Below are 17,922 nucleotides of genomic sequence, written 5' to 3' on the forward strand. Positions count from 1 at the left end.
GGCACCTAACAACAACAACAACAATTCATTTAAGAGAGCTCACTCAGACCACAAAATATTGCTCACGTGAGCCTGGATTTAAAAGCCCATACTTTGAGAACATTTTGAGTTTAGAAACCCTAAATCGTCATGTTCTGGGGCAACCCGGTGTTGCCAGAAAGTGGCAGACCAAGGTGAGAGTGTTTGTACCTATAGTTCTGTCCTGCGCTAGAGTCAGCCCATTCTCTCTCCTCCTGTGGTACCTCTACATGTGATGTTTCTTCCACTTTTAATCACATAACCAGCTCCTCATCATCAAGTGCCCCCTCTTCTAGGAAGACTTCTGTGGTTTTCCACCCCCTCCCCTGGCACAGGTAAGCATCCAGTGTCTATCTGTGTCTCACCCACTAGACTATCAATTAGCTTCTCCTTTTGGTCCAGAGACCATGTCAGTATCGTCTCTGATGCCACTGAGCCTAGCACGGTACCTGGCATATGAAAGGTACTCTATACATTGGATGGGTGAATGAGTGAATGAGTCAATAACTTCTAAATTTTCGGAAGAAGCTGTCTTTAGTGTTGGGTGAAGGATCTTGAGAATCGGTATGAAATTCCACTGAAAACGGTTATCTCTACTCTGTGTGTGTTTAGGGAATCATCAGCCGGAGCTCTGAGGGCTTGAAAATGTCAACAAACAAACAAACAAAAACAATGTAAGAGCTTTGTGCACTGGGACACTGGTGTGTGATGCTATTTTGTGAGCTCAGCTTATCCCTCTTTTGCTTCTCAAGGAATAATGGGTGGAATTCCCTGGCAAAATAAAGACAAAGCCTGAAGTCTTTGGTGTCAGGCAGTCCTGGCGTGTGGCCCAGCCCTGACACTCAGTAGCTGTGAAACTCTACTAAGTGACTCACCTTCTCTGCACTTCTGCATCCTTGTCTGTAACTTGAATATAAGCCTAGTCATACCTACCCATCTGAGATGCTGTCTATTTTAAATGAAATGATTGATGCATGTTGCTAGGCACACGCTCAACACAGTTTAGTAAGTTCTCTGTGACAGGGTTCAGCCATTTTTTTGATCTCCAAGCACGGGTCCTCCTTGGACCCCCCCCTCCATGCCTCCACATCACCTTGTCTTAGCTTATGAGGATTTGAGGACTCACCAGGATTCTGTGACATCCCTGTGGGCAGAGCCCACCACAACTTCCCTCTGACACCCTCAATGGCCAGCACAGTGCTTGCCACATAACAAATGCTCTGTAAAGGTTTATTGAACCAAATTGATTTGAACCAGTGCCCCAGGGAAATCCATGGGAATCAACAGGCATCAATTGATTTTCTTTCTCTGCTTGTAAATTAGCCTTTCACACAAGGAGAGCTCTTTATTAGAGGCAGGAGCAGAAACACCCCAATGCATGTGTGTCCTGAACCATTCCAGCTTTGTTGCTAACAGCTCATACATAGTTGCAACACTAAGATTGCATTAAACCAGTCCCTTCTTGTTGACTTTCTTTTCATTTAGGGAGCATGGACCCCTGCTCAACATACCTGAGTGATAGTAATTCAGTTGGCAACTTGTTAAGTCTTGATGCTTGCAAAGCTTCAATAAGATATAACTTGGGCATCTGGCCCCCCACATGAGGCTCTACACACACTCCTCTAATGTCCAGGAAGGGGGAACTCCAGGTAGTTAGTGATTGTACACAGAACAGAACCTTCCAGGTCCTATGTCTTGTGCCAGAGGGAATGAGAAAATCCCCACTGAATAGTTCTCATCCAGTCTAGACGGGTCTGGTCAAAGGAGATGGGGGTAGGATTCTTTAGATTCAATAGTGGGTAATTGTTATCATGACTATTGTCACAACTGTCAAGGTAGAAGTTGTGTAACAAAAAGGGGTGGGGGGTAGTAGAGTGCTCCTTAGAAGCCAAGATGACCAAACTTTGTCTCTCATACTTTGGACATATTGTCAGGAGGGACCAGTTGCTGGAGAAGGATGTCATGTTTGGTAAGGTGGAGGGCCGGAGAAAAAGAGGAAGACCCCCAACGAGATGGATTGGCCAAGTGGCAGCATTGATGGACTCAAGAGTGGCAACAATAGTGAGGTTGACCCAGGATCGAGCAGTGTTTTGTTCTGCTATGCATAAGGTCACTATGGATCGGTACTGACTCGATGGCACCTAAAAACAACAACAATAATTTAGTCTTACAGTCCAGGAACAGAAGATCCTAGGATGATCAAGGGAGAAGAGCATGATCGGAAGGTGGGACCCTAAGCAGAGAAGCAGCAACACCAGAGATGGAGGCAGAGATGAGGACATGGAGAGAGGGAGCAGCTGAGGACTCTAGACTCATGGAAAGAGAAAGGCTGTGTGCTGGTGGCCAGGAAGCAGGCTTGCAGAATGTGCCCTTTGGTTGTTGAAATGATCATATATTACTGCGTGCTTTTGTGTACATCAAAAAAAAAAAAATGTAGTGGGAATAGAAGCAAATATTGATTAATGGTGATGCGTGGAGGGAATTATAATCATTGCAATGAAATAAAATACAATCATTTGAGTGCAAAACTGATATTCTCCCATGTAAACGATCACTCAATTCACAATGAAAGCTTTTTTTAAAAAAATAAAAATAAATAAAACCAAGAGGGAATGAGCATTCTTGACTTTTCTCAGCAATAAATTCAGCCGAGGTTGAACAAGGAAGCAATTCTTTTGCCATCCCAGTAAAGAAAGAGAGGACCTGGGCTGTCCCTGGTATCCATGATTGAGTTGGGTTCAGCACAAACAGCCCTTCCTCCCTGCAATGGCTCCATACCTCTTCCCCTAGACCCTGCTCCCTGACTCTCTTCCTCTCTCCCCTCTCCACGCATACTCATTACTGTCTTGTGCCTCACATTCCAGGCTGGAACAGTCTGAAAGTATTGCTCCACTGTAGAAAGAACCCTTGGGGGCTGGGTTCATTTTTGATTCATCAGAATACATCTTGCCCACCTTGTAGAGTATTTACACACTTCCTCACAGACACTCAACACTAAGTAGACACTTGCTACAAGGGAATCAGATGGAAAGAACACTGAAACCTGAGTCCAGATCACTGGGGAGATTCCCCATCAATACTAACAACCAGCTGGTTCATGGTGTCCATGAAAAAGTCATTTGGGGGATATTTGGCTTTATTTTCTCAGCATCTCTTCATTTCTATTCCCAAAACCTGATAGACAAGAGGCAGCCTGAGAATTGTTTTGAAGCTCTCAGATCCTGTCTCAGATTTAGAAATATAATTTCTGGCAAAGCAATTTTGAATCTGGATTAACACACACACACACACACACACACACACACACACACCAAAATCCATTGAAATTGACTTAACCAAAGAAGGCAATTTATTGGTTTCTGGGAATGAAACTTGGAAACCAGGCAAGGCTTGGCCAAGGGACTCTAATGAGGTCATTTTCTAATAGGCTTCTTCTGCATGGTGCCTTTCAGAAGTAAAGGGTCCTCTGAAACCTCACTGTAGGTATGGTGTGGGAGGACAAACCCATATTCATCTAGTTAATTCTGACTCATGTTGTTGTTGTTGTTAAGTGCTGTTAAGTCAATTCTGACCCATAATGACCCTGTATAGGATTTCCGAGGAGCAGCTGGTGAGCTTAAACCAGTGACCTTGTGGTTCAAAGCAACTTTGCAGTCCAGTGCATTAACCCACAGTGCCAGCTGATTCAAGCCCTTACCTGTATAGGGTTTCCAAAGCTATAAATCTTTACGTGAGCAGAAAGCTTCATCTTTCTCTCACAGAAGGGGCAGTGGGTTTGAACTGCCTACCTTTAAGTTGTTGGTGGTTGTGTGCCAGAGAGTCAGTTCCAACTCGTAGCAATCCTGTATAGGGTTTCTGAGGTTGTACATCTTTACAGGAGTAAAAAAACCTCATGGTTCTCCCTTGGAACCACTTGTAGATTCGAACTGCTGACCTTGAGACTAGCAGCCCAGCTGGTAATTCACTATACTTCCAGCGTTTGTCCTACAGTGTCCTGATGGACTAGACTTATCACTTGTTTCTGCCGAACATCAGGTCCACACAAACTTCATGGATTATGAACGGAGTTCTGTTTCCAGATTATCTGGCCTTTGTTGTATCTCAGTACCATGATGTCAAAGCTATTAGACAGCCCATCACATAATTTATTTGTAGTATATTTGTAGTAGAGGGGAAGTTGGAATTGAGCTCTAGAGCTTGGGAGGGATTTGAGTGAGTGATGAAGATTTGGTCCATGGGATTGAGGATAATGGTGCCTCATCTCTGAGTCTTCATTTTTTCATAAATAGAACTTCAGAAGCACATTAGTGGTTGTGATGAAGATTTAAAGAGACAGTATATCACGTTGTACCATCTCAGGCACTTGATCACAAAATAAATATCTGGTCTTATTGTTGTTGTTTTTAAGTGCCTTCCAGTGGGTTCCGACTCACAGAGACCTTGTAAAGGGTTTTGGAGGCTTTAAAGCTTTGCAGGAACAGAAAACCTCATCTTTTTTCTGTGACTAAGTATTCTTTGTTGTTGTTTTGTGCCATGGAGTCGGTTCCGACTCATAGTGACCCTTCATGGGGTTTCCGAGGTTGTAAATCTTTAGGGAAGCAGAAAGTCTCATCTTTCTCCCACAGAACAGCTGGTAGTTTCGAACTGCTGACTGTGAGGTTAGCAGCCAGATTCGTAACCACTATGCTACAAGAGCTCCTTAACTATTCTTAGTTATCTGCATATATGCAAACTTATTGAATCTGACAGCAATCTGTGTGACAGGTTTAATTGTTAACACTCCCATTTCACAAGATTATTAAAGCACAAAGAGGTTGAGTAACTTGCCAAGGTCACATGACTTGAAAGTAGTAAAACTAGAATTAGAATCTACAGACCTTACTCATAATCAAGATGCTGTGTAATCTCTTGGTAAGTTATAGCTCCTTTTCCCTGTTTCTTGAATTGAATTCAGCTGGCTTTGTTTTAGTTCTCCCTGCCATAATTCACCTCCTTACTATTTTCTCCACTTTCAGCTCCATCCTCATTTTAGCTTGACAAGAAACACCATCCACTGGGGTAGACAGTGCCAAAAAGTTTGAGTTATGGGTGGGCATTTGAAGGACTTGGCACAAATCTGGATTTTGGAGCAAGTCTGGTTCTTTATACCCCTGACAACCTTCATGCCAGAATTATGAAACCAATATAAACTCTTCAAAACGTTGTTGTCATTGTTAAGTGCTATCGAGTCGATTCTGACCCATAGCAATCCTGTATAGGGTTTCCAAGGAACAGCTGGTGAGCTTGAACCACAGACCTTGCAGTTCAAACGACTTTGCAGTCTGATGCATTAGCCTACAGCAGCACACCAGGACCCATCTCCTGCCTGTTAATGTAACATATTTTGTTTTCTTTGTTAACAGCTGCTCACTAGGTTTTGTGCCCAGTCTACTGGGCAGCTGTTAATAAAGAAAACAAGATACGTTACATTACTAGGCAGGAGACAGTGTCATAATTCCAAGTGACATCAGTAGAATGGGTTGTCTGTAACTAAGCTGGAGCCCCAAGCAGCCTCACCTGGGCCTGCCCTTGACCACTATGGAAGCCATCTACCTAGGAGCCTTACCTCTTGTGTTATTAGGGAAGCATGTAGATCTAATGTGGTCTTACCATCTACTCAGAGTGTCACTTTGACCGAGTCACTTCCTCTGTGTGAGTTTCAGTTTCCTCAGCTGTAAAATGAAGGGGTTGGACTAGAGGATGCCAAAGGCTCCTCTGTGTCTAGCAATGTATTCATTCACGTACATGTCAACAGTGAGGAATTTGCGCCACCACACAAAATACAGCCAACACGTTGTAAAATCAGATGACTAAGTAAATGACAGTTGAACTGGGAAAGCAATGCTTGGATTCCCAAAACTAAAGCCAACTCCACTGTCATTGACTTGATTCTGATTCACAATGACCCTGTAGGGGAGTGTAAATCTGCTCTTGAATGTAGAGTAGCTAAATCAAATGGAAAAAATGATGAAGTACAAGAGCTAAATAGAACATTTCAAAGGACAGCTCAAGAAAGAGAAAGTCAAGTATTATAATGAAATGTGCAAAGAGTTGGAGTTAGAAAAACCAAAAGGCAAGAACACACTCAGCATTTCTGAAGCTGAGGGAATTGAAGAAAACATTCAAGCTAGAGTTGCAATATTGAAGGATTCTATGGGTAAAATACTTACTGACGAAGATCAAAGACCACAGCCTTCAGTATGGTTGCACCTTAATGTGAAGAAAGCAAAAGTCCTTACCACTGAACCAGTAAATAACATCATGATCAATGGAAGAAAGATTGAAGTTGTTAAAGACTTCATTTTGCTTGAATCCACTATCAACACTCATGGAAGCAGCAGTCAAGAAATCAAATAATGGATTGTATTATGCAAATCTGCTGCACAAGACCTCTTTAAAGTGTTTAAAAGTAAAGACGTTAGTTTGAGGACTAAGGTGCACTTGACCCAACCCATGGTATTTTCAATAACTTTACATTCATGTGAAAGTTGGGCAATGAATACAGAAGACAGTAAAAGAATTAATGCATTTGAGTTATGGTGTTGGAGAGGAATAATTAAAGTACCACGGACTTCTAGAAGAATAAACAAATCTGCCTTAGAAGAAATAGAGTCAGAATGCTCCTTAGAAGCCAGGATGACCAGACTTCATCTCCCATATTTCAGACATATTGTCAGGAGGGACGCGTTCCTGGAGAAGGACATCATGGTTGCTAAAGTTGAAGATTAGCATAAAAGAAGAAGATTCCCAACAAGATGGATTGGACAGGTCATTGTGCTCATGAGGAACCTGTGCATAGACCAAGAGGAGCATTTGAACAGAACAAGATACTGTGTGGTCTAAATATCAGGAAAGATGTGTATCAGGGTTGTATCTTTTCATCATATTTATTCAATCTGTATGCTGTGCAAATCAACAAAGAAGGTGGATTATATGAATAAGAATATGCCGTCAGATTGGAGGAAGACTCATTAACAACCTGTGATGTGTAGATGACACCACCTTGCTTGCTGGAAGGTGAGGGGACTTGAAGCACTTACTGATGTTGATAGAAGACTACAGCTTCAGCATGAATTATAACTCAATGTAAAGAAAGCAAAAATCTTCACAGCGGAACCAATAAGCAACAACATGATAACACAAGAGAAAAAATTGAAGTCATCGAGAAGTTGTCAAGGATTTCATTTTACTTGGAACCATAATCAATGTTCATGGAAGCAGCAGTCAAGAAATCAAACAACATATTGCACTGGACAAATCGGCTGCAAAAGACCTCTCAAAGTGTTAAAGAGCAAAGATGTCACTTTTAGAACTAATGTGTACCTGATCCAAGCAGTGTTATTTTCAATCATCTCATATGCATGTGAAAGCTGGACAATGAATAAGGAAGAATTGATGCATTTGAATTACGGTGCTGGGGAAGAATATTGCAAGTACCATGGGATTTCAGAAGAACAAACAAATCTACCTTGGAAGAAGTATAACTAGAATGCTCTTGAAACATGAGGATGGTGAGACTTTGTCTCACATACATGGGACATGTTATCAGGACAGACCAGTCCCTGGAAACGGACATCATGTTTGGTAAAGCCAGCAAAAAAGAGCAAGACCCCCAACTAGATGAACTGACAGAGGCTCCAACAATGGCCTTAAATATAACAGTTGTGAAGATGGCACAGGACTAGGCACTGTTTAGTTCTATTGTCCTGTGTTCACTATGAGTGGAATTGGTTTGACAGCACCCAACAATGACAACAGTGGCATTGCACATTTGTATTTCCTTTATGTTTAATGATTTGCAACTTTTTATGAGATGACTGGTCATTTGTAGGTCATCCTTTCTGAAACGCTGTTGTGAAATGTCTGTTTCCTCTTGTTAAAAATTGAGGTGTTTTCTTTGGAGTGTTGCACTAAGTTTTTATTGTATCTATATCTTCATTTATTCTGATTACAAGTCCTTTGTCAGATACATGTATTGTGAATTTTTCTGGTCTGTGTCTTGCCTAATCATTTTCTAAGGGTGTCTTTTTATGAGTAGATGTTTAAAATTTATATGAAGTACACAACAGGCACTGGACTGTGAACCACAAGGTCTGAGGTTCAAGCCCACCAGCTGCTCCATGGGAGAAAGATGAGGCTTTCTGCTCCCACAAAGATTTAAAGCCTCAGAAACTCTATCAGGATTACTATGAGTTAGAACAGCACTTAACACCAACAATATAAGTTAGTAATTTATTCTTGCGTGATAAGTGCTTTTTGTATGCTATCTTGGAAATGTTTGTTCTTCCCAAGGTTGTGTGGATATTCATAGATGCTTTCTTATAGTAGAGTATATGGGAGTAAAGTTATGAAATGTCTTAGTCATAACCAAACACCTTGAAGGAATGAGTCTCTTGGTCGGGGGGCTCAGGACCATAGTGTGAGGGGACACAAAGGTCAGTAGGCATAACATAGTTAACAAAAACAATGTCTACATCCTACTTTGGTGAGTAGCAACTGAGGTCTTAAAAACTTATTAGTGGTCATGTATAATGCAACTATTGGCCTTCCCACATCTGGAACAAAGAAGTGTGAGGAAAATCAAAGATACATGAAGACAATTAGTCTAAAGAACTAATGAACCATGTGAACCTCAATCTCCATGACTGGAGACCAGAAGAACTCAATGGTGACCGAATACCACTGGTGACCACTCTGAAAGGTATCACAATAAGAGGTCCTGGATAGAGTGGGGGGAAATGTAAAACAAAACTCAAAATCCTAAAATAATAAAACCAGCCACACTGATTAGACAGAGACTGATTGAACCCCGAAGACAATGTTAAGAACCCCTTAGTCAACGTTTAAGCCTGGAACTGAGCTCATCTTCCTGGTTCAACGTTCACCCAAACAATAGACAATAAGGTGAGCGGTAATACCAGAGAGGTGTGCCCTCCTTAAAACATCAACCATTTGAGACCAAAAGGGCAATATTTGCCCAGGGACAAAGCTCAGAAGGCAGGACTGGATAGGAAAGAAGGCTAAATGGAAACAGGAAATACAGGGAGGAAGTGGGATGAGTGCTGGTACACTGGGAATTACATGAAGCAAAATGTGTGTGAAACGCAGAATGGAAACTGATTTACTCTATAAACTTTCACCCAAATCACAGTAAAGTAGTACATAAAATAATATTTTTCCTTGTCACCAGTTTCTAGAAATTTAACCATTAATGAATTTTGTTTGATTTTATTTATATTTTACTTGTTAGTGGTTTGTGGAGATTTTTGGATCTCCAGGTGTGGCGCTGTAGGAAAAGCACTGAACTGCTAGCCACAACGTCAGCAGTTCAAGCCCATCAGTTGCTTGTCAGAAACCCTATACATGGTTTATTCGCGAGCACTTAAGAGCAACAACAACAACAGGTTGGACTTTTTCATACAATGTGGGAAATGTTCACCATTAATTTTCCATTTTTAATGATCCGATCTTTTCTCCCCTCTTCATGTTGGACTCCAATCATATGTATGTTAGACAACGTTGTCCCATTTTCATTGTTGGCCATTGTTTTTCAGCTGTTTCTCTCCTTTTGCTTGAGTTTGGATAGTTTCTATTGTCTTGTTTTCAAGTTCAGTTATCTTTTCTTTTGTAGTGTCCAATCTGCTATTAACTCCATCCAGTAATTTTTATCATTTTAGAACCTGTGCATTTTAGATCTAGAATTTAAATCTTTTCTATAGCTTCCATTTCTCTACTGAGATTCCTACAGCTTTTCATTTAAATTATTAAACATATTTATATCAGTTGCTATGAAATATTTGTCTGCTATCTCTAAATATTTCTATTATCTCTAGGTCTATTTTCTTTATTATTTTGCCCATATTTTATTTTATTTTGCATGTGCAGTAATCTTTTAAGATGCTGGAAATTATAGATATTTTTGAGAGCCAGGCTTTGTCTTCCTCTATGTAGTGTTATGTTTTCAAAAATTGTGAAAATGGTGCAAGACTGGGCAGTGTTTCATTCTGTGGTATATGTGATCACTATGAATCAGAACTAATTCAACGTCACTTAACATTATCAACAACATGTTTTGTTCTATGTGGTAATGTATTAGAAGACCAGTATGATTTTTTTTTCTAGACTTAAAAAAAAACAAAACAAAAACTTTGCTTGGGAGTTAGAGTAGACCTACTTCCATGGTACGACTTTTGTGGACCTCAGTCGAAGTCCTGATGTACTCAACAAAATCTCTGCACTCTGGCAGGCAGAAACTGCTATGTTTCCCAGCACTGTATGACATTCAGAATCTCTGTTCATCTCATAGTTTCCAGGAGCTGTTCTCTGACAGGACGTCTCACCCGTCTTATGGATAGTTTACTTCTGGCTGAAGACTTCAGGGAACTCCTCTGCAGATCTCTGGAGCTCTTTCTCGGAGCAGCTTCCCTTTCTCTAAACTCTACGCTGCAGATCCCAGCTGGTTTAGTAGTCCCAATCTCTGATCTCTGCTTCATAAGCTTGGTGAGACACTGTGTTCTGCTTGCCTCTTACTCCCTGCACTGTGGTCCAGATTTTATCTCCAGGCAAAAAGCCAGGAAGAGCTTGAGGCTCATGCATTTCCCTTCTCTTGGTAATCTAAGTCCTGTGTTCCTTGTTGTCTAAAGTTGAAAAACTGTTGCTTCATATATTTTGTCTAGTTTGTGGTTGTTAATGGCAAAAGAGCTGCTTCAGCATCGGTTACTTTATCATAGCCAGAAGTAGAAGTTCCCTTACGCTTAAAAATAGGTAATTTGTTGTGATGTCTAATTAATTATAAATATTCACATTAGTACCTAATTTTGTATTTTTAATTGGTGATTTTTTTTTTCCTTAAGGAAACCTCAAATAAAAGAAACCCCAGACCCCACAAAACTGGGATCTTCCCCTTTTAAGACTATTTTCTTAAGTGAAAATGATGACTTATTGCACAGAAATAGTAAAAAATGGTACATGGAAACCCAAGAGGAGTAAAGGGGTGGGGTGCAGAAAAATTCAAACTTATAAATGTCAGGAATCGACACTTCTCTTTGTCATGGTGCCTCTCTCTGCCTGTTTTAATCAGCTACTTTTGGAAAACATCAGCAGCTTCTCGGTAGCTTATAGCAACAGATATTAATTTCTCATTCCATCTCTTAAGGTCAACAAGGGTAGCTCTGTTTTAGGGTGCTCTACTTTAGTGGGGTAACTGGGGAAACTCTGATCCTTGAGTCTCATTTTCAGACTCAGGATGCAAGGGAAGCAGCTATCCAGAGTCTGGGTACAATTCTCTCATTGTAATGTGAGTCTCAAGCGAGAAATCCCAACTTCACAAGCACGTCCCAAGCCTCTGCTTGCTTTCACTAATATTCCTTTAGCTATGTCCACTAATATTCCTTTAGTCAAAGCACGTTATATAGCTAAGACCAAAGTAAATGATTGCCCACTATTTGGCCACAGGGTATGTGGATATGGAGGCGGATATATGATCGTATTATACAAGAGTCAAAATTGGAACCAATGACTCAATCTACCACATAGTCCATGTTTCATTCACCTCTTCTAATTACCTTAATCAAGGATGTGCAGATCCCTAAGATTTCCAGTCTTTTGTATATCATGGACACTTACAATATGTGTAATCTTTGACCTGGATTCATACAAAAAACTCATTTATATCTCTTGGAGATTGGATTGGCCCAACCCATGTTCTTGAACAGGCCACATACATCACAGAGGAGTTCTGGTAGCATAGTGGTTACAAATCGGGCTGCGAACCTTAAGGTCAGCAGTTCGAAACTACCAGCTGTTCCGCAGGAGAAAGATGAGGCTTTCTGCACCCGTAAAGATTTATAGCCTTAGAAACCCTGTACAGGGTTGCTATGAGTCAGAATCGACTCGACAGCACTTAACAACAACATACATTAAAGGTCCCTGGCTTCTCAGTGGTGAATGTCCTTTACATTGATCATGCATCCCTGGATAAAACAGTGATCATCTTGGAGCAAAAAAATAAATAAAAATGTTTAGTGATACTTCTTACTGAGTACTATAGGTGAGAACTCTTCAGCAATAAGGGGAAGTGTGGATGACATCATGGTTGGCATATCTTGTACACAGGAGCAATTCTGGATAAATCTTAGGAGCTTTGGCAGCTTGCTTTTACAAATCTTTGCAAAGGTTTGAGATTAGTGGTAAGGATATATAAGAGGAAGGAGTATATGGGTACTTTCCAGGAAGTCTGGGGACTTACTAATGTATGGAGGTAGAGTCATATGGCATGGGAACTCTCTAGTAAGAATGGGAAGCCAACCCATCAGAATAAATTTCAATGATAAAAACGAGAACATCCATATTGTTGCCTACCAGGTAGAAACCAACTCTGGAAGGAAGGGAGGGTGTAGATAGAGGATCTAAGATTTAGACTCTCAAACCATCTTGAAAATTTGGAGTTGCAAAAACCCTCAACTCTTTTACATTCTCCAGTAAGAGATCACTTAGCAAAAAGGTTCTAGAATGTCATGTTACTGAGGTTGCCATCAAAGATTTTACTCCTATGTCTTTAGAAAATAATAACCTCATTTAGTAAGCATTTTCTATGTGCCAGGCACTGGAAATCCTTACCAAACACTTGTAAGGTGGTAGTGGTGGTGGTGTGCCATGGAGTTGGTTCCAACTCGTAGGGTCTCCGAGGCTGTACATCTTTGCAGGAGCAGAAATCCTCATCTTTTTCACGGAGCGACAATTAGATTCAAACTGTTGACTTTTTATTTAGTAGTCCAGCTTTTTTTGTAATCTACTACACTATCAGGGCTCCGTTTTGTAATGTAAGCATCCTTTGTTATAGGTAAGAAAGCTGATGCACACAGAAATGATATACCTGAGAAAGGAAGATGCCACCTGCTATAGCAGAACTCCAGTGTACCATGGTGATCTCCAGCTGTCATAACAAGGGTGCTGTTTTCTTCTGAACAGTGAAAAGGCAGCGTAGGGAGCAAGCTCGCTGGCTTGGAGATCAATGGCTGTTACTGACTGCTACAGATGGAGATCTCTGTGTGCTGAGAAGATCCACTTGTGCTCCATCCACCCCACCAACATTCTTCAGAAGATCACCTGGGACATTGGAAAGTCAAAATATAGAGACAGTCCTGATGTGGCATCGCAAGGTAAGCAATCAACCATGAAGTTGGTGGTTCGAACTCACCAGCTGCTCCTCAGAAACCCTATACAGGGTCACTGTGACTCAGAACCGACTCGATGACACTTAACAACAGTTTATACAGAGGACTGACCTATTGTTCACAGAACAAGCCTTTGTCTTCCTAATACTCATATATCTTTGTCCAGTTTCTTTGTGGATAAAAGAAAATGCTAAAAATTTCAGTTCAGTTGGATTTTTATCAGCTCATGAAGAGCTCTTTGTGCTTACGTTACAATAGGTAGCAACTCCCAAGTCCCTAATATTTAATTGAAATTAAATAGGCCTCTGACATCATCCCAGGTTAACCTGCACACTTAATTGAATAGTGAAAGCATCCTTGAACTTGATTCTTGTATCCTTATTGTGGCATGGTAGGATAAGCACAGGACTGCAAACCACAAGGTTGGCAGTTCAAACCCATCATCCACTCCATGGAACCCCTAGAGTTGTTATGAGTCTGAACCAAATGGATGGCACTTAACAACATATCTATATCTACACATAGATAAAGATATATACCTGCATATCTATATCTAGATATATGTGGTGGTGATAGTGATTGTATGCTGTAGAGTTGGTTTTCACTCAAAGCAAGCTTGCATAGGGTTTCCAAGGCTGTAAATCTTTACAGAAGCATAAAATCTCATCTTTCTTCCACGAAACGGCTGGTAGTTTCAAATTGCTGATCTTGAAATCAGCAGACTGACTCTTAACCACTATGCTACCAGAGCGCCTTCATCAGTTAAACCAGACAAGGCATAGTGTGTGCGTGTGCATGCATATGTGTGTGTGCACATGTATATAGATGCTGTTGAAGTCGTTTGGATGGCCAAGCCAACATCAAATCAGAATTCTCCCTTGAAGCTGAGTTCATATGACTCTTTCATGTTGAAGCTGAGTCTCAGAACTTCAGAACCCAAAGTTATACAGTCTTCTTTAGAACTAAAGGACTAGGCTCTTTGGAACAGAAAACAAAATTACGGAAGAAAGAACATGACCAGCCATAATCAGTGAAGGACCTTTCAGGCTGGGACAATAGGTTCTCAGATGGTGTGATAAGCTCTTGGAGATTGATAATGGGAAGCCCACCACATTGTGATATGCTGGCTGATTCTTATCCTAAGGATTATTAAAATGAGACTCTATGGGAACTGGCCAAGGGATCAGGTAAATTAACCACGTATGGGTGACAGGGGGATCTAAGCAGTTTCTTACAGGACATGTGGGGTTGTGACAAAGTGCCCACAATCATCCTCTCTGGTGTGGGAGGTACCTGAGAATTAAACGGCCCAGAGCTTTGATATGTGATTGGTTCACTGATGGATGTGCCAATCTGTGCCTTTGAGCTTTCGTGGTTAAAAGAAAGGTCATGGCTTTGAGGTAAGGGAGCACTGAGGAGCAATTTTAGGATCTTGGCTAGAATTAAGATGCTGTCACCTCTCTGTGCTTGTACTAACTTAGATTCCTTTCATCCCAATAAGACAGATCCCTTTTATATTTTATGATCTACAGTTCTAAGGACTATTCTTCAGTTATTGCTCCATTGTTCCTTGCCCTTGGCTGGGAGGTGGAAAGGTTCACTTGCCTGGTTCATGAGTTGAACAGCTCTCTTGTAGATGAGGGGCATGTGACAGAATGAATGCTCAGGCTTTGAAGTTGAGTTTCTGAGAAACTGGAAGGCTGCTGTCCCAAATAAGAGACAATGGTGACCCTTTATTGGCCTCTTTGAGGATATTCAACCATAACTCATATGTCTCATTCTGGACATATTTCCTATCATCTAACAAAAATGGAAGAATGAGATACACACTCCTCCTTAATAAAGAGTCTTTGAGGAGGAAATTGACTAAGCTATATGGTCTCATTTCTGGTGGCAGTCTTCAGCCTGGGAAAGCTATACACAGATTTTGTATAACTTGTTTACAAGCAGCCGACTATGGTAATAGTTTGTTCATTCCATCTGCTTCCTGTAAGAAAGAAGTATTATTGTATAGTGATGCCATGAAATCTTCTAGACACAAGGAGATCTTTCCTGGGGTGTTCATTAATAGAGGGAGCTCTGGTAGCATAGTGGTTATGAATCGGGTTGTGAACCTTAAGGTCAGCAGTTCGAAACTGCTAGTGGGAGAAAGATGAGGCTTTCTGCTCCCATAAAGATTTACAGCCTCGGAAACCTTGTACAGGGTCGTTATGAGTCAGAACCAACTCCACGGCACATAACCACCACCACCTCATAGGAAGGTGGAGACCACAGGGTCATCTAGGAGAGCCATCTCAGAAGGGGAATCTGGAATTTGGTCTCTAGGACTTTCCAACGTGTGGCCTTATCACAAACAGTCTGGGATCCTGAAGCATTTATTACAGAAGTCTGTCAGTGGGATGGTTTCTATGGACGACAGTGAGATGCGAAAGTGGGAGGTCTTGCTGATGTTCTGCAGCCAGTTAGATGGGAAAGGGAACCCAAGGCCAAACATGGGTGGTGGTAACGAAGAGAATGAGTCAAGGCCCTGGAATCTGTAGGAGAGGGCTAGTGGGAAGGTACAGGTGGACTGAGATAGTCTAACTCAAGCATTTGTTGAGATTTTTGGCATCCTTTGATTCACCCAATGGTACCAACAGCACACCCTGCTGCTGGGATCTGTATGTGCATTCTCCTTTTAACTCACATACCGACCTAGTGTCCAGGTGTTTTTGTAACCTTTTTCAGCGATGAGGGAACCATAATAAAAAGAGATGAAGCTATTTGCCCAAGAGGAGCGTAGTCACCAGAGTGTTAAAGTCTCAGAATTAAGCTCCATCTAGGACAACATGTCCAAATATGCCTATTGGTTAAAAACAACATCACCACTTGGGAATCTTGTTCAAAAGACAGAATCCCAGCTGGACCTTGATACAGTGCTATGAACCAGAGATCCAGGGGAGAGGGCCAAGAAGGTGCATGTTTAGTAAGCAACTTGATGGATTCTGCTCCCATAAAGATTTATATCCTTGGAAACCCTATACATGGTAACTATGAGTCAGAACTGACTCCACGGCACACCACCACCACCACTGTTTAGATACTAGTTTTGAAAACTGTAACTCTAGGGTGAGTCAAGTACTTACTGATTGTATTTATTGATATAGAAGAGTATACTTTTCAATGAAAAACAGTCTAGAATCAGTACTTGGGAATCTTTCAAGAACAACACTGTGTGGTTCATCATAGCAGAACATGAAAATCTAACCAACCAGCCATTAGAGAACGGAAGCATATGTGATGGCTCCTACCATGATGACATTCTGTAAATTATTGTGTTCAATCTACTATGGGGATGTCTAGATGGGTCGTCAGTAATAGCAATCCAGAACATCATTGGATGCACCAAGTGACAGAAATGTGGGAATGGGCCCACTATATGACAACAAGGAAAATGAGGACAGTCGACAAAAAAAGCGGTCCTGACCAGAGGCAATGACTTATTTACATTTCAGGAACAACGGTTTGACCACACAGATGTGCTAGCAACCTGGTCTATAATTTATACATTAAAGATTAAGCAGTGGGTGATTCTGGGTGGTGCTAGTTTTGGGTTTTAAATGATCTAAGCTTTTATGTTTAATTCCATTTTTAAAGTAAAAAATTGCTTATATAGATTTTTTTTCAAGCTACAATTGTTTTTTGACAGTGACTTGTTGGTTGTGTTCTGTGGAGTCGGTTCCAATTCATAGCGACCCTATGTAGGGTTTCTGAGGTGGTAAATCTTTACAGGAGCAGAAAGCCTCATCTTTCTCCCATGGAGCGACTGGTGGACTCGAACTACTGATCTTGAGGTTAGCAGCCCAACTATGCTACCAGGACTCCTTAACAATGACTACATGAATGTAATTTATGACAAGAGTAAGAGGAGAACTGAGTTGCTGAGCCAATTTTTCCTCTATTGTTCTTGGTTTACAACGTGCTCCCTCTGACCCTCACTGTGGGAGAGGGTGCCGGGCAAGCTGAAGATATCTCTCCAATCTGAGGGAGAAAGAGAGAAGCCCCCCAAAACTGTGCTTCTTGGGGCTAGGGAGTATATTACAAAGGCGTGGCAGGGGCAGTGCTCAGGACTCTTTGAAAACCATTTCTTTGCTCTGCTGACAAAGCGGAAATACACACAATGGCAAAGGGTTTTATATCCAGCCACCAACAACTATATCCATTTCCCCCCTGGCTATATGCCATATTTTCCTACTCCTGTGATCTCTAGACTCCTACGCTGTGACATTTAGAGTTAATCCCGCCTGGGCCTCCATTGCTTTACTGGTTAAAAAATGTTTTAGAAAGAGGATTTCTATGTCCTTCCCTTACACCACCCAGTGGAATCAGTGGGTCCTCTAAGCCTCTTCCCTGTCTCCAGGAACTTCAGGTGCACTGACTTGGAAGTCTTTAAAGTGTCCTCTCCATTCCACCGAGCCTCAGGGTCCTGGTGATTATTTGAAGTTTAAGCGTCCATCTGCAAGGATGAACACAGAGCTGGTGTGCTGGTAAGATCAGAAGCCAGGTGTGACTCCCATTCATTGCTTCATGGTCCTGGGGCCTTTGCTAAGTCAACTTAACCTTTCTGGGTCTCCATTTCTGCCTCAGCGGATGAAGTGAAATCTCTGCCTGACTGGGCTTTGGGGTGGGCAAGTAAGACCCTGGAGGTAAA

This window comes from Chrysochloris asiatica, unplaced genomic scaffold (assembly GCF_000296735.1).
Source record: "Chrysochloris asiatica unplaced genomic scaffold, ChrAsi1.0 scaffold00025, whole genome shotgun sequence".
Classification (NCBI taxonomy): domain Eukaryota; kingdom Metazoa; phylum Chordata; class Mammalia; order Afrosoricida; family Chrysochloridae; genus Chrysochloris; species Chrysochloris asiatica.